We start from the raw sequence: 15,991 nt of genomic DNA on the forward strand, positions 1-15,991 counted from the left end.
TCCAAAACATGGCACCATCTCCCTCACTCTTTCCTTCTTCTGCTTTTCTTTCTCCTATCCCTGATCAGTTATTTCCATTCCGCCTTACTTTCCCTAGTGCCCTTGGATCATACCACTGAGTCAGACTGGCAGTTCAAAAGGTTTATTTCATGCTGTGGACAGATTTTCTAGAAGCAGCAGTTTCTTGCATGGTCTTTCAAAATGAGGGAGGAGAAATCCCTGTATCCGTCCTCATAGGCAAGCTCAGTATACAGTAAATCTAGCAGGATAAACACTATTTATCATTTCATAATATTTAGAATTAGGAGACAGTTCGAACAAATCACTAAAATATTTCCGTATGCATGCTGATTCCACATACCCATAACACCGTCCCATTCACCAGTCGCCTTTTTATCATTACAGTGAGCTTCACTGCACTTGTATTTGCTACAACGCTGAAATGTCAGCCACCATACAGCTCATTTATGAGATATATGTCAAGTTCTCCATGTTTAGGCTATAATAGTCACAAAGCAATCTAAGATCATGGCTACGCTACCCCTTATGTCTGCAAAACGTATGTCTGGAGGAATCAGCTCTGCTCCAAAATGTCTGTTAATCTATAAGGTGCCACAGGACTCTGTCGCTTTTTACAGCTTTGCTGGTTATTCATTGTGGTGGGGAAAATGTGTGCATTCTCCTCCCCCCCCCGCACCCCCAAGCATCTCACGCCCTTCACCCCTCCAGTTTGAGAACCTCTGCTTTAAATGAAGAACAGGAGTACTTGTGGCACCTCAGAGCTTTCGTGGGCTAGATCCCACTTCTTCGGATGCATAAATTTGTTAGTCTCTAAGGTGCCACAAGTACTCCTGTTCTTTTTGCGGATACAGACTAACACGGCTGCTACTCTGAAACCTGCTTTAAATGACTATATCAGTGACAAACTAACTTTTAAAGAAGGCATTAAATGGGTGTCCACTGTTTTACAAATGTGACCATCAGGAAAATATGTTAGTCAGATCTTTCAAAATGTGGGGTGGTAGATTACAGCTAAAGGGGTGTGGTCAGAGGGTTTTTCCTCCAATACTGAAGCTAGTTCTCTTGGGGTATTTGTTTCAGAGTAGCAGCCATGTTAGTCTGTATCTGCAAAAAGAACAGGAGTACTTGTGGCACCTTAGAGTCTAACAAATTTATTAGAGCATAAGTTTTCGTGGACTACAACCCACTTCTTGGGATGCATATTTGTGTGGCTTGTTCCATGATGTTATCTACTTCCCCGGTGAAGTGTCCTTGTTTGGCAAAAGTGATTTTAAGTGTGATGAGGTGTGTATCCCAGCCTTTCTCCTTGGACCATATTCTATCTGAGTGCCTGGCTGTAGATAACAGATTTCTTGGTGTGTTTGGAGTAATTACTGGATCTGTGAGGGTAAGTGTGGTGATCTGTGGGCTTCCCGTATCTAGTTGTCTGTATGGTCACATTGTTGAAACTGACTGTGGTGTCCAGGAAGTTGATGCTGGTGTGGGAGAGTTCTAGAGAGTTTTTGATGGATGGGTAGTGGTTATTGAAGTTGTGGTGGAAATTATGAGGGAGTTTAGGTTGTCTGTCCAGAGGAGGAAAATAATATCCATGCATCTCAGGTATATCATTGGTTTTGTAGTGTATTTGTCCAGAAATTCTTCCTTGAGGTGGACCATGACGAGCTTGGCATATTGGGGAGCCATCTCAGTACCCATGTCTCAGTTCCCACGGTTTAGACAAAACTATTGTTGAATGTAAAACTGTTATGGTTGAGGATGAAATGGATGAGTTTGGTGATACGTTTCTGGTGAATTTATGAGCACTGTCCATTGTCTTGTAGATATTTGAGGCAGGCATTGATGCCATCATTTTGAGGAATATTAGTGTATGGGGAAGTGACATCCATGGTGGCAAGGATGGTGTTCTGAGGGAGGTGATTAATGTTGGGGTCGTTCTGAAGGAGGTCAGTTGTGCCCTGGAGGAAGCTGGTTCTTTGTACAGTGAGTGATTTGAGGATGGTTTCTGAGTCCTGATATTCCTTCAGTAAGAGTTCCGTGGAGAGACATGAATGGTCTCTCTGGGTTCCCTTGTTTATATATCTTGGGAAGCATATAGAACATCTCTGGGATGGGTTCATGGAAGATGAGGTTGTAGACTCTCTCTTGGAGCTGTTTGGGAAAGGATCTGAGGATATTCTTAAAGTCTTGGGTGAACTGTGGTGTGGGATCTTTGAGTTCTTTATAGTAGGTGGTGTCAGAATTGTAATCATCACAGTTGAGAACTACGATGGGACTCCCCTTTATCTGCTGATTTGACCACTATCTGCTGGTTGGATTTCAGAGACCGTATAGCTGTTTTTGCGGCAGTGGAGAGATTGTGGTGGATGTGATTAAGCATTTCACAGTCAATTTTTCCTCCTGAAGCAATGTAATGTAATGATCAAGTGTGTGATTTTGCCTAGTGTAGGGTGTCTAGTCAGAAGATTCTTTTTTCTTACGATTATTGGTGGGGAGGTGTCATCATTGTTGTGAAAGAATTCTTCTAGTTCTCCACATTTTAGTATGGTATCAGGTTCCGAGGTGGGGCAGAAGTTCGGTCTTTTGGAAAGAACACATAACTCAGCACCAGTGATGGGTAGTTTTGATAAATTGATGATGTTGGGGTGTCTGGGAGTGGGTCTTGGAGACATGGTTTCTCCCTGAGGTAGTGTTCTGTGGGTTGTGGAGTTTGTTCCACTTTTTGTTTTTGTGCTGGATAACTGTCATCGGGTTTTTTTGATAGTAGTTTGGATTTCATGTATGATTTCCAGGTAGGTTCCCTGATTATTTTTTTCTTTCCAGTGAGCTCAAGAATATGTGATGATTTTTTGTCTGGGGTGGTCCCTTCCAATAATATGCCAGATATTTTCACCCTCTGGATAGACAACTTAAACTCCCTCATAGATTTCCACCACGACTTCAACCCCCACCACCCATCCATCAAACTCTCTCCAGAACACCCCCGTATCAGCATCAACTTCATGGACACCACAATTAGCTTCAACAATGGAACCCTACAAACAACTGCATACCCATGAAGAAACCCATGAATCATCACACTTACCTTCACAGATCCAGAAACCACCCCAACAAACCAAGACATTTGTTATCTTCAGCTAGACACCAAAGAACATGCTCCAAGGAGACAGTCCGGGGTAGACACCTCACTATACTTAAAATCGCCTTTACCAAACAATAACATTCCATCAGGGAAGAAGATTGCATCATGGAATGGGGCACACTAATACCCTGAGAGAACCAGATTCAATGTGGGGACTGCATACCCCTAGCTGTCACCTACCATCCCATACTAGAACCCATAAGGGGTATCAAACAATTACAACTCATACTCAATGGGGACCGCATCTTGAAAGAAATCTTTCCTGAACCCGCTCATTTGGCATTCAAAACAAAAAAACAACAACAAAAACCCAACAAACAACAACAAAACAACCGAACTTTGCCAAGCTCATCAGAAGCAAGCTCCCCACAGACCACGACCCACCAACTCCAAGCAGCATGCAGACTCTGCCAGAATAAATGCAAAACCTGAACACATATCTCCAGTGCTATGATGATCAACACCCCGCACAACACACCTTTCAAGATCCATGGGTTCTACATATGCCTATTACAACATGTGGGTGTACCTCATCCAGTGCATTAACTGCCCCAATAACAACTACGTGGGTGAAACCAAACAATCACTACACTCTTGAAAAAAGCAACAGAGGGTCCTGTGGCACCTTTAAGACTAACAGAATGAACTCTCTCTTGGAGCTGTTTGGGAAAGGATCTGAGGATATTCTTAAATTCCTGGGTGAACTGTGGTGTGGGATCTTTGAGTTCTTTATAGTAGGTGGTGTCAGAATTGTAATCATCACAGTTGAGAACTACGATGGGACTCCCCTGTGGCACCGTTAAGACTAACAGAATGAACTCAAAGAAAAATGATGATAAAAACCCAACCCCACCATATCACCTATGGGTGAACACTTTCCACAAACAATCACTCTGTATCTGACCTCTCAGTCCTTATCCTCAAAAGAAACTTGTACAACACCTTCAAATGATGAATGTGGGAGCTTAAATTCTAAGTTTGCTAGACACTAAAAATCATGCTCTTACTAAAGACACTTGATTTAAAGCTTATTACAACAATCTGTAACCTGATAGCCCCCCTTTTTTGTCCTATGACTGCAAAGGTGTTAACAGGCCACTTCACTTTGAATGGTCTCTTACAATAAGCGTTAACTACTTGTACTAAACAATCTGTTCCACCTTGTATTTGGCTGTGACACTCTTGAATACCTTTCGCAGACCTGAAGAGCCCTGTGCAGCTCGTCTCTTTCAGAAATTGGTCCAATAAAAGATATTACCTCACTCATCTTGTCTCACTAATATCCTGGGAGCAACATGGCTACAACAATGCCAACAATATGGAACAGAAACGGTTACAGCCCTAAATCAGTTTCAAACCAGACCAGTTAAATACACAAAACTGTTAAAAGAGCTAAGTTGCTGAGTAAACCTCATCTGTTAATTATCAAAGCCCCTGCCTTTGTTTAAACTCCTGAAATAGGTTTCTAATATTTAAGCCCTTTTCACATAGAAGTTTAAAAATATTAAAACAGGCGGGTGAGGTTTTTTCATTGTTACGAAACTATTTCAGAAGCTCATTTGTCTTGTTTAAAGCACCTTTCTTTAGTACTAGATAAAGCTTTAAAGAAAAAGTTACAGGATCAAATTGATGTTCTTACTGTTAGTCATTAAAATTCAAAAGTGATAAAAAAAAGCTTAGAAGTCTTTCCTATTTTCCATCACAAATAGGCCCTACAGTAACCAACTTGTTTCACTTCAGATATTTCATCTTCCTTGGTCTCAGATGCATGAAACTTATGAGTTTCTTTAAAAGAGTAGACAAATCTGAAGACTTAGGCAGTTTGACTGCTTTGCTTTCAATTTTATCTACATTCCTTAAGGACCCCTAAAGGCACATCATTTCCCCCTCATTTAAATGCCACCTTCAGAGTCTTTATCCCAGTTACCCCGAGTGTTCAGAGTATTAGCCACAAGGATGGTATGTCTACATTGCAATTAAAAACCCATGGCTGGCCCATGCTAGCTGACTCAGGCTCACGGGGCTATTTAATTGTGGTGTAGACATTCAGGCTGGGTTCTAAGACCCTGGAAGGTGGGAAGGTTCTGCAATCTGAGCCCAAATGAACTTCTGCACCACAGTTAAACAGCCGGAGCCCTCCAAGCCCAAGTCAGCTGGCATGGGCCAGTCACGGGTTTTTAATTGTACTGTAGATATACCTTCCAAGGGGTTCTTCAATTAACATAAGGTATTCTCTTGCTGCTGCCCCACAGTTGAGACCATTGATTCTGCAGGACTCCCAACCTCTGTGCATGCACCCAGATACATTAAAAATGTATTTATAGTTTGTAAATGCTACAGAATTTAGTGATTGACAGCCTAAAAATACTTAAGATAAGAAACAGCAATTACCAAAACTCTGCAATTTTCTAGGAATTGCTTTGCAATAAAGCTAAACCAAAATAAGCTATATGCCATTTAACTTCCATTGGGCTTTTGTATAATCTGAAAATACTTCACTTGCAAGTGAAACCATGGTCTCCAATAGCAGTTTGGAAACTAGAAAAGCTAGAGAACCCATGCTCCACAGGAACTGTCACAAGTATGGTCATAAGTTTACTCCATATTCCATGATAGTCAGAGACAGAAAGCAGAATATACAGTACGCCAGATATTTATAAACATCCTTTAGAAAAGGCAACATTGGCAGACATACATGTATGAGAAAATACCTACTCTATGAATAGAGCTTTGCAAATCCGCAGGTATCCACTTTATATCTGTGGACCATATTTGCGGATCACAGCTTGGATGCGGATACAAATTTTATATCCGCACAGGGCTCCGCAGCACAGACTCACCAGAATAGAGCGGCTGCAGGCTCCTGCATGCAGCCTGCAGGCTCCAGCTCGGCTCTCTGAATCACACAGTAGCAGGGATAGCCTGCTGGGCATTCTGGAGTTGTAGTCCTCAGCTTGCTTGGATGGAGGAGGTAAACTACAACTCCCAGAAGGGAGTGAGCCAAGCGCCATTTTGAAAGAAGTGTGGTTGTAATTTAAACTAGCGGGCGGCAAGGGCACATGCTATGAAGAGAGTAGTTGTTACTGCTGTCTGTCCAGGCCGGGTCTGCATGATTATAACCACCGCAGCTACATAGGGGTGTCTGAGCCGCCCACCCCTCCTCACAGGAGGGCGGTGCTGAACATGAGGGCCCAGGAGTGTAGCCCTCCTACTGGGAGTGGGGAAGGAGGTACGGCAAGGGTGGAGCAGGTGTGGGGCAGGGGGTCTCTGGGGAGAAGTGAGGGGCGGTTGGGAGTCGGGGGCTTGGCACAGCCCTGCGTCAATGCTGTGCGGTGACCTGTGGAGCTGTTTAGAACCCTGCAAATCAGCAGACAATTTTTGCGGATTGTGGATTGGATGCGGATACACATTTTTTTAAATCAACGCAGAGGTCTATGAACCCTGGTGGTAAGTACAGCATGATAGAAACTTGAGCTGTATCTCCCTTGTGTTAAGACTAGACAGGGCCGCCCGGGGGGGGAGGGGGGGGGTAGCAAGTGGGACAATTTGCCCCAGGCCCCACAGGGGCCCCCACAAGAATATAGTATTCTATAGTATTGCAACTTTTTTTTTATGGAAGGGGCCCCTGAAATTGCTTTGCCCCAGGCCCCCTGAATCCTCTCGGTGGCCCTGAGACTAGAACAGACTTATTGCCAGCATTTTCATCACTGTGTTGTCAATCCTGCTCAGAGCAGGTCTAGAACAACTCCAGAGGTCATAGCCAGATTCTAGTGGTTCTTCTGTGGAGCTGCCCCACCAAGAGTACTATGGAAGGCAATTTAAAGAAAAATGCTCACCTATACAAGGCCCTAGACTAGAGAACATCTTTTATCCAAGGATCTGAAAGTCCCTTACAAAGATGGGTAAGTAACCTCATTTTACAGACAGCAAAACTGGGGAACCAAAAGTTGAACGCTCCCAAAGGCCACATTGAATGTAGCTGAGTAAGCAATAGGCCTCCTGCCTCCCACTCCCTATAAGCAATATTGTTTGCCTTGCAGAAAAAGATCCTTGAAATTTGGAAGGATGATGTTAAGGTTGTCTTTCAGTTCATGAAAAAGTAAAAAGTAGCTGAAGACAAGTTACTAGACAAACAAAGCTTGACCATTAATTTCTTCTAGTTTAAGAACTAGATCTGTGCTACGCTCTCTTGTCAAAACTACTTGCGGATAACAATTATGGTTTTTTTAATTAAGATGTTTAGAATTTGTGACCTTTCTAAAGTAATAAATAATTTTTAAAATCTTCAGGTCATTGTGTATTAATTCTATTATAACTTTCCAAGGTTGTGCAGTTCCTCAGGTGCTGGTGAGATTTTACAATGGAGGCTGATCAAAGAGAAAGATTTCCAAAATTAAAATTTTACCACAATACTATTATCTCCTTGTTTGATGTATTAGCTAACACAGCTGTTGGCTTGGAATGGAACTTCAAAACTAGTAAGTAAAACAAAACAAAGAAGCTAAAGAAAATATATCAAAGTTAACTTTTCATTATATTTTAAATGCAGGAACCAAAGGCTCAAGTACAATTGAGGTCTGAATCAGTCTTCTTAGAAACCTTTGTTTTACCAAATAAGTTACAAGCTTTCCCATTCATCTTATTGAAGAGCTACACTGCTGAAAGATGGGCTTTGTCCTAGACAAACTAAAAGTCTGACTGAGACCCTAAAACTGTACAGGGAACATCTTTATTCCTTAGCAGCTAACAGATATGGAAGACTAAAGCCATATCCACATTAGGCTATGAAGTGAGCTAAAGAAACATGGTTAAGCAAGTTTGCAATATGGAATAGCAAGTCAGAGTGCCTACTTAAGTTAAAAACAGTCGTTTTAAAAGCCACAGAACAGCCCATCCACATGGACTGGTCAAATTGTATTAGAAATGAGTTTAAACTAGAAGGTGTTTAAACAAATATTAGCCTGGTGTATACTATAAAAAAATCAAGTCAAGGGACCTGGCCACATGAGAACATATGTATGTGCTTCTATGATGCTCACCATATCGTTATGCTGTGGTGCTTCATGGCACTTCAGGGAATTTTGTCCAGCCCTGCTCAGTTGGTATGATGTTAATTGCAAGATAGGACTGAGGCAACAGGGAGCAAGAGAATGAGGTAAAAGCAGAGCCTAGTGGGTGTAATGAAAATAATAAAATGGTTCCAAAAAGGATGCCACCACATTGAAAGCTGCTATATAAAGACACAGCAAGTTGGATCCACACTTTCTTTAATTTTTCCCTCTCTAAGAAATACTTTTTTTTTTTATTGTTATTGAGGAACATTTAAAAAAAAACATTTCAAAGAGAGGCACAAAAATAGAGTAATTGCAAGCCAACTTACATACACTACAGTTCCCAAGAAAAGAAAATTTAAAATCTCTAAAGACAACATGGCTTATCTTTTTGCAGCTTGTCTTTACATTCGTCAGCACAGACTTGACTATGAGGGATTTGAATTTCAGACATTTTGTGAAGATTATGGATGTTTTACCTGTTACTAATGCCTAGAAAAGCTGACATTATAGCCATGTCTACACTAGCACTTTTGTTGGTAAAACTTTTGTCAGTCACGGCTGTGAAAAAACACCCCCGACTGACAAAAGTTTCACCAACAAAAGCACAGTGTGGACAGCGCTATATCGGCGGGAGAACATCTCCCACTGACATAGCTACCGCCGCTCGTTGGGAGTGATTTAATTACGCCAGCAGGAGACCTCTCTCCTGCCAGCATAGAGCAGCTACACAGGAGACCTTACAGCGATACAGCCTAGTACTAACTACCTAAGCAAATAGCTAAGGAAATGGTCAAGCAGGAAAGAAACTGACCACAACCATGGTTGTTTACTAGTCAGACAGCTCTGTCAAGCAATTTTATCTAAGTAAAAAAATAAAATATTCCCCCAGTCCTGTCTGACTGAACTGATAGCCTGACGGATGAGAAACAACTGACTTCAGAACAGCATACCAAACAGGTTTCCAGAAACAGGGACACATTGAATTAGGGTCTAAAGAAAGAGTTATTGCCAGCTTTAACTGCATAAAAAGACAAACAAGAACACATTCCCGGGGGGGGGGGGGTTAATTGCACTTCCAGAGCTATTGTTACTAATGGCTGCTCCAAGCTGTAAAAATCGCAACCTCTGAGGGCAAAGGGCAAAGCAACCTCACTGATTTTTCCCTGATTACTCACACCATTAAGATCATTTGGGAACCAGCCTTAAGGTTATCAGAAATTTCTAGTTACTTGCCCATAATATATTTTTGCAGCATTTCTGCATCTTAATGATCAGCAGCAGTGAAGCAGAAATCCTTTTACCTAATAGGTGGCGTTGGAAGGTAATCTGGATAACTATGTATTTCACATCTCCAAATGCAAAATCAGAGAAATGAAGTGAACAATAATTTAGAAACTTGTTCACTGAACTCAAGTTTTACAATGATCTTAAAATGTTTCTATAGAAATTTGTTAACCACAAAAATAGTTTCTATGCTAGTACTTGCATGTAATACTACAATGAGAAAAATACACACATACATACATATAAACATTAAACATGGTCTTAAAATGACATATCTTTTTAAAGAGACAAAGCGAGTAAGTTCCCAAGATCTAAAGAAGAGCTCTGTTTAAGCTCAAAACCTGGTCTCTCTCACAAAAGATATTACCTCACCCACCTTGTCTTTCTAATATTCCAGGACCAACCTGGCTATAACAACACTGATATCTTTTTGATTATTTGCAGAGAATAAAGTTTCATGTAGGCAGAGATAATTCAAACTGAATGAACAAACTGTGTAAGCTTAATTACATTAGAAGTTGCTGCTTTGACTAATTCTGGGGGAATTCTGAGCCATTGCACGCACGCAGAATGCATGGCCCCCCCAGATTTCTTAGCTGCCCCACGAAAAAAGTGACTTTCTGGTGGAGAAGCAAAGGGAAGCCACAAGAATGATCACATGCAGGCACGTCGTTTCATGCGCTCAGAGCAGCGGGCGAAAAGATAAATCACTGCAGGAGGAGGGAGTGGGGCTAGGGACACCCCAGCCAGTGGCTCCTACCCTGGGCTGGGGAGGATGGGACTTCCTCTTCCTCTTCCCCTGCAAGGAATGGCTGGGGCCAGGTCAGATCCACCCTCAGAAATCTCCCCCAGCTGCAGCAAGCTCCTCATTCCCCCCACACCACACTTCCTGCCCTCATCATTACTCAGCCACGGGGGGGTGGGATGGGGGGGAGGTGTCACGGTACAGGGAGCTGCACCCCCGTCCGATCAACCCAAGTGAATCCAGACCCCCCCCCACTGAGCCTCACGCCCCCACCTGAACCCTCCGCAGAAGTCCCTTGGCAGTATTTGACAAAGGCTGGAAGTGCTGCGGAAGTCCTCAGGAAGGAAGGGCAGGAGACAATCTTATGTTGCTCAACAACAACTTCTGCCAATTAAGGAATCATACTGAGGACCACCTAAGTGTATACCTTCACTGCATAGTTAACCTGGGCTCTTAGCTGGGGCTCCCCCTACTAAACGCATATATAAAAATGTTTACCTTGGTTAATATGTGCTTTAAGCCCAGACTTGCTTAATCAGCAGTGGGTATAGGTTAAAGTGAAACCCAGGCCCTAAAGTAGTCTCTAACCTGCCTGCTCTGCAGCATGGACACCAGCTAAATCGCAAGTTAGAAAACTCAGGCTCCAATAGTCCTCCAATACTTTCCCATAATTCCAAGGACTCTACTTTGCTGCCCTTCTACCTACTACTCACTTCCTTTGAACCAGAAGTCACTTGCCACTTGACATACACTTAGTTGACATTTGAACATCTCGTTCCACGCAGCCTGCTCCATATGTGCTCAGCACTCAGACACTGCTTGAACAGAGATGACGCCCGGGAGATCATCGTCCCACTGGGAGGTTAGCTGGCAGAGGCTCACACCAGTGTTCTGGTGGACTACTGGTATGAGGTCAGTAGGGTCCACAATTTGGAGTGATGTACCTTACTGGTCTGGGTGATCCCCCAAACCTCACAGTGCCTGAAATCACCACCTGTCTGATAACATCACCAACAGCCTGTCAAAGAAAGGGATTAAGCTAATGGTGATTCAGTAGAGGGAGAGAAAAAACTTGAAATCCACATACCACAAGGCAAAAGACAACAGCAAGTCTGGAAACTCACTGTCGACCTGCTCCTGCTACAAGGAGTAGGACCAAGTGCTCAACACCACCCCAACCACACAACTCACTGTTGTGCCTGACGGGCTTTAGAGACTGAAGATGTTTATTTTTGGACTGCAGCCAGAGACCCATGGCAGCAGATAGGCATCCTCTGCCTGGAATCCACAGACCTGGTTTGCAGAAGGGGCCAGGGAACAGACCAGCGAAGAAACAGCAGTATAGCCACAGCTGGGTAAGAGGCCACTGCCATCTTTGCTATTGTTTGGGGGAAATTACAGCACGTGTGGGAAGGTTTTGCTGTGCTATGACCAATGCAATTGTTGTTATGGAAGATATTATGTGCTGCGGGACAGCCTTTACTTCAATTGAGCACTGAAGCGATGCCATTTCCCAGGCCCTCCTTCCCTTCAGGACCACAAACAATCAAAGATGGATTCTAAGAAAATTTAAACATGCAACTAGTGATTTATTCTAGCTGGGATTTAATGAATTACTGCTAACAATTTATTCAAAAATGGGATTACAAAGTAAACAATGCTTGAAGATGCATGGATGTGTACGAATCAAGCTTCACTCTTTTTCTTATATGGGAACTAGCACTAAAACACAATCATCCTAGATTAAGTCTCCTAGTACTGACAAATCCGCTGTCTGGGGGAGTGGAAGTGAGAGCTGAGAGGACATCTGTTGTAAACAAGCTTCTGCATCCTAATTCAGCATCTTGTTTATGTTGGCCCACATTTTTATCCATTGACTGATTAGGCCTGAGAACTCTTAGAACACGGGAAATACAAGACAGTCCATGAGATTCCTGGGCAATGTAATCCATGCCTCCTGCACCCTCCAATCTTACTAGTCCTCTCCAGACATCAATTTTCTGGTCAGTCACCAGTTAACAAAACATCTGCTAACATATATACATGGTCTTCTACCAGAGGTCTTGAAAAATTGTTCCCTCTTCCAGTCTGTAATCTCCATCCAATTAACATCTTCCAAAGCCACCACTGCTTGAAACAAGGTTAAAACCATCATTGGTAAAAGATCCCTGGCTTGTACCGCAGGCCAAAACATGTCTTGCATTTATTATTTAATAAAACATATGAAATATTTACCACAGTCTTGGCACGCTGGTGACCCGAGATGCGGGGCTTCTGACCAGGTGACTGGAGAGAGACAATAAAGGCATACTACCCAAGCAGAAAAAAGTTGCAAACTGATGTCCTTTTTTTCTTCTCCGGACAAACAAACAAAACCAAACCCCAAAATAACTCTTTCATTGCCTTTGCAGGCATTCTACCTTGTTTGGACCAAGGCACCCACCCAGGCCTCTTGGGAGAGGACCCTCAACCAGTAGAGGAAAAGAAAAAGGATCAGGGACAATCAACTGCAGGACATGCAGAAGGATACTGACTGCAGGTTGGACCAGCATCTAGAGATCCAGAGGCAAATGATGGAACACAGGAAGAGGGAGGCGATAATGGTGGCAGAGTACTTCAAGCACAACAGGGTGTTGTGGGAGCAGAACTGACAGCAGCAGAGGGAACTGAGCATCTCTGCCTGTTAGCCAGAAGGCAACAGACCCCCAGCACCTGAACGTATGGACTTTCCTCTATGTTAACACGTTCTGAAGCCAGCACAGTCACTAGAAAATTCTGGAGGAGATGTATGGACTGAGCCAACTGATGCATTAGTGGAATGGAAGTGTACCTGGGCAGATGTAACCTGTTCACTCTACCTGACATGCAACGGCTACACTGGGGTTTGCAATTCTATTACCAGTGACACTGCACCGACTGGAGTTATTGTTGGTTTAATTTGCATGCTGCGCTCTTCATTTTTATTAACATTTATACTATGTCATGGCAGCTGAAATGCTTGTGTTTTTAGCTATTTCTTTGCACAATTAATCAGTGTGCGAGTGCTTGGGAAACAAAAAAGAGACAGGAAATATCCTTTCAATAAAGTCTCAAATAACTGATGGCGAATCACCTTACTCCACATTTCCCCATGGAAAGCCAGGAGGTGGTCACACAGCGTAGCCATTGCTCTTCTAGACCCAGCCCAATTATCAGAAGGGCACTTTCTGGTTGTCTGTACCATGCTTGTAAACCAGCACTGTCTTCCACCAAGACCTGGTAAAAGTTCTCCCCCTTATTTACACATACACTGTGCAGTGCACTGCACACCCCAATAACATGAATGGCACTGGACACACTGACATCCAAACAGATCTGCAGGCAGTGCCTTCTTGTCCAAACAGGTGAATACCCGATCTCCTGAGCACCCTAGCGTCATACACTCTGTAAGTGCATCCCCTTTTGGGGTTCATGAACCTCCCTCTATGGTTGTCCATAATGAGTGAGTAGCATCTTTTCTGGGTGACATATTCATGTGCACTTGTGGGGTGACCTGACGGGGACACAGACAATGGCCACGTGTCATTAATGGCCCCAGCACAGTTCAGGAACCCCATCTCCCAAAGCCAGCTATTATTTTGGGGACATTAGCAATTGTCATCACACCTGGGTAGGGCCCTACCAAATTCACAGCCATGAAAAACATGCCACGAACCGTGAAATCTGGTCTCCCCCCGTGAAATCTGGTCTTTTGTGTGCTTTTAGCCTATACTATACAGGTATTATGGGGGAGACCAGCGTTTCTCAAATCGGGGATCCTGACCCAAAATGGAGTTGCAGGGGGGTCACAAGGTTATTTTAGGAGGGTCACGGTATTGTCACCCTTACTTCTGTGCTGCTGCCTTCAGAGCTGGACAGACGAAGAGTGGTGGCTGTTGGCCAGATGCCCAGCTCTGAAGGCGGTGCCCCAGCAGCAACAGCACAGGAGTGGCAATACTATACCATGCCACCCTTATTTCTGTGCTGCTGTTGGCAGAGGCTCTGCTTTCAGAGCTGGGCTCCTAGCCAGCAGCCACTGTTCTCCAGCTGCCCAGCTCTGAAGGCAGCGCTGCCACCCACCGCAGCGCATAAGTAAGGGTAGCAGTACCGTAACCTGCCTCTACAATAACCTTGTGCAGTGGTGAATTTAGAGTTAGTGGGGCCCTGTGCACAGCTTCATTTTCGGGAGCCCCTCTTCAGGACCCAGCCAAGAAAAAGAACATTCTTTTTTTCTTCCTCCTCCTCCTATATTATAAGTAAAAGGAAGTAAATGAAAATAAAATGAGGTACCTTGATTGGGGTGGGAGTTGGGGTGCAGGAGAATGTGCAGGGGAGGGAGTTTGGGTGCGGGCTCTGGACTGGGGCAGGGGGTTGGGGTGTGAGGGGGTCAGGTGGCCAGCACTTACCTTGGGCGGCGCAGCTCCCAAAGCGACCGGCACACCCCTCTGGCAGCAGCTCCTAGGCGAGGAGGGGGGCAGGGGGTCTCTGTGCACCGCTGCCCGCAGGTGCCGCCCCCACAGCTCTCACTGGCTGCAGTTCCCAGCCAATGGGAGCTGCAGAGTCGGCGCTTGGGGCGGGGGCAATGCGCAGAGACACTCCCCCCCAGGGCTGCAGGGACATGCCGGCTACTTCCAGGAGCGGAGGGAGGGAGGCAGCGCAGAGAGGGAGCCGCCTTAGCCCTGCTGTGCTGCTGCTGGCATGTCTCTGCGCACCCCTTGGGGGGATGGGGGCAGTGGGTCTCTGTGCACTGCCTGGGGCAGGGGCAGTACACGGAGCCGCTTCCCCCCGCATCAGGAGCACACAGAGACATGCCAGCAGCCAGACGCTTCCGGGAGCAGCGTGGGGTCCCCGGCCACGGAATGCAGGCAGTCGCCTGCCGGAGCTCTACTGCGCCGCCAGCCGGGATTCAGGGGCAGGTTGTCAGATTAGATTTGTCTTGCATTTTGGGGGGCCCCTGTCATTGGGAGCCCCGTGCCACCGCACTGTTTGTTTCATGGTAAATCTGCCTCTGACCTTCTGACCACCCCACAACTCCTTTTTGAATCTAGAGCCCTACAATTACAACACTGTGAAATTTCAGATTTAAACAGCTGAAATCATGAAATTTACAATTTTAAAAATCCTATGACCGTGAAATTGATCAAAATGGACCCTGAATTTGCTAGGGCCCTACACATGGGTAAACCACAACAATAGCTGCCTCCCAAACCTCAACCACCACTGCACCTACAGCTGACTTGACAACACCGAACTGGTTAGTCACTTACTGCCAGCAGTGTGGGGTAGCAAGCTTCCAGATGGCAATAGCAGCCTACTTCTGGACTGGCATAGCCTCCCTCATCAATGTGTCCTGGTGCTGGAGGGTCAGGGCAAGCCCCTCACATAAGACCATGAAGTTCTCCTTCCTCATGCAGTAGTTCTGGAGCCAGTGCTGGTCATCCCAAGGTCTGCAGGACGATGCAATCACACTACTCTGTGCTTGTGGCCCTGCTCCAGACCAACCGGTCAGCAAAGAGGAGATTCCACAGCTATTACAACCTGAATCAGCTGTCTCCACTTCATCACATTTTCATGCAGCTCTCCTCATCAAGGCATGTCACCCTCAGAAGTGGTGACAAGATGCTGCCAAAATGTCATCCATTGTGTCTCAAACACTCTGCTTCTACTTGCAGAAATGGGCATTGCATTAACTATGCCAAAAGTCCTGAGCTGGATCCATGCCTGGGCACC

General features: G+C 44.7%; 1 protein-coding gene across 3 annotated transcripts in view; it reads right to left on the minus strand.

Moving 5' to 3' along the window:
- Positions 1-15,991, minus strand: part of LOC135977639 (protein dispatched homolog 1-like) — a 250,928-nt gene that overhangs the window by 215,074 nt on the left and 19,863 nt on the right. The window lies entirely within an intron of this gene.

The sequence above is a fragment of the Chrysemys picta genome, unplaced genomic scaffold (genome assembly GCF_011386835.1).
Source record: "Chrysemys picta bellii isolate R12L10 unplaced genomic scaffold, ASM1138683v2 scaf5, whole genome shotgun sequence".
Lineage (NCBI taxonomy): Eukaryota > Metazoa > Chordata > Testudines > Emydidae > Chrysemys > Chrysemys picta.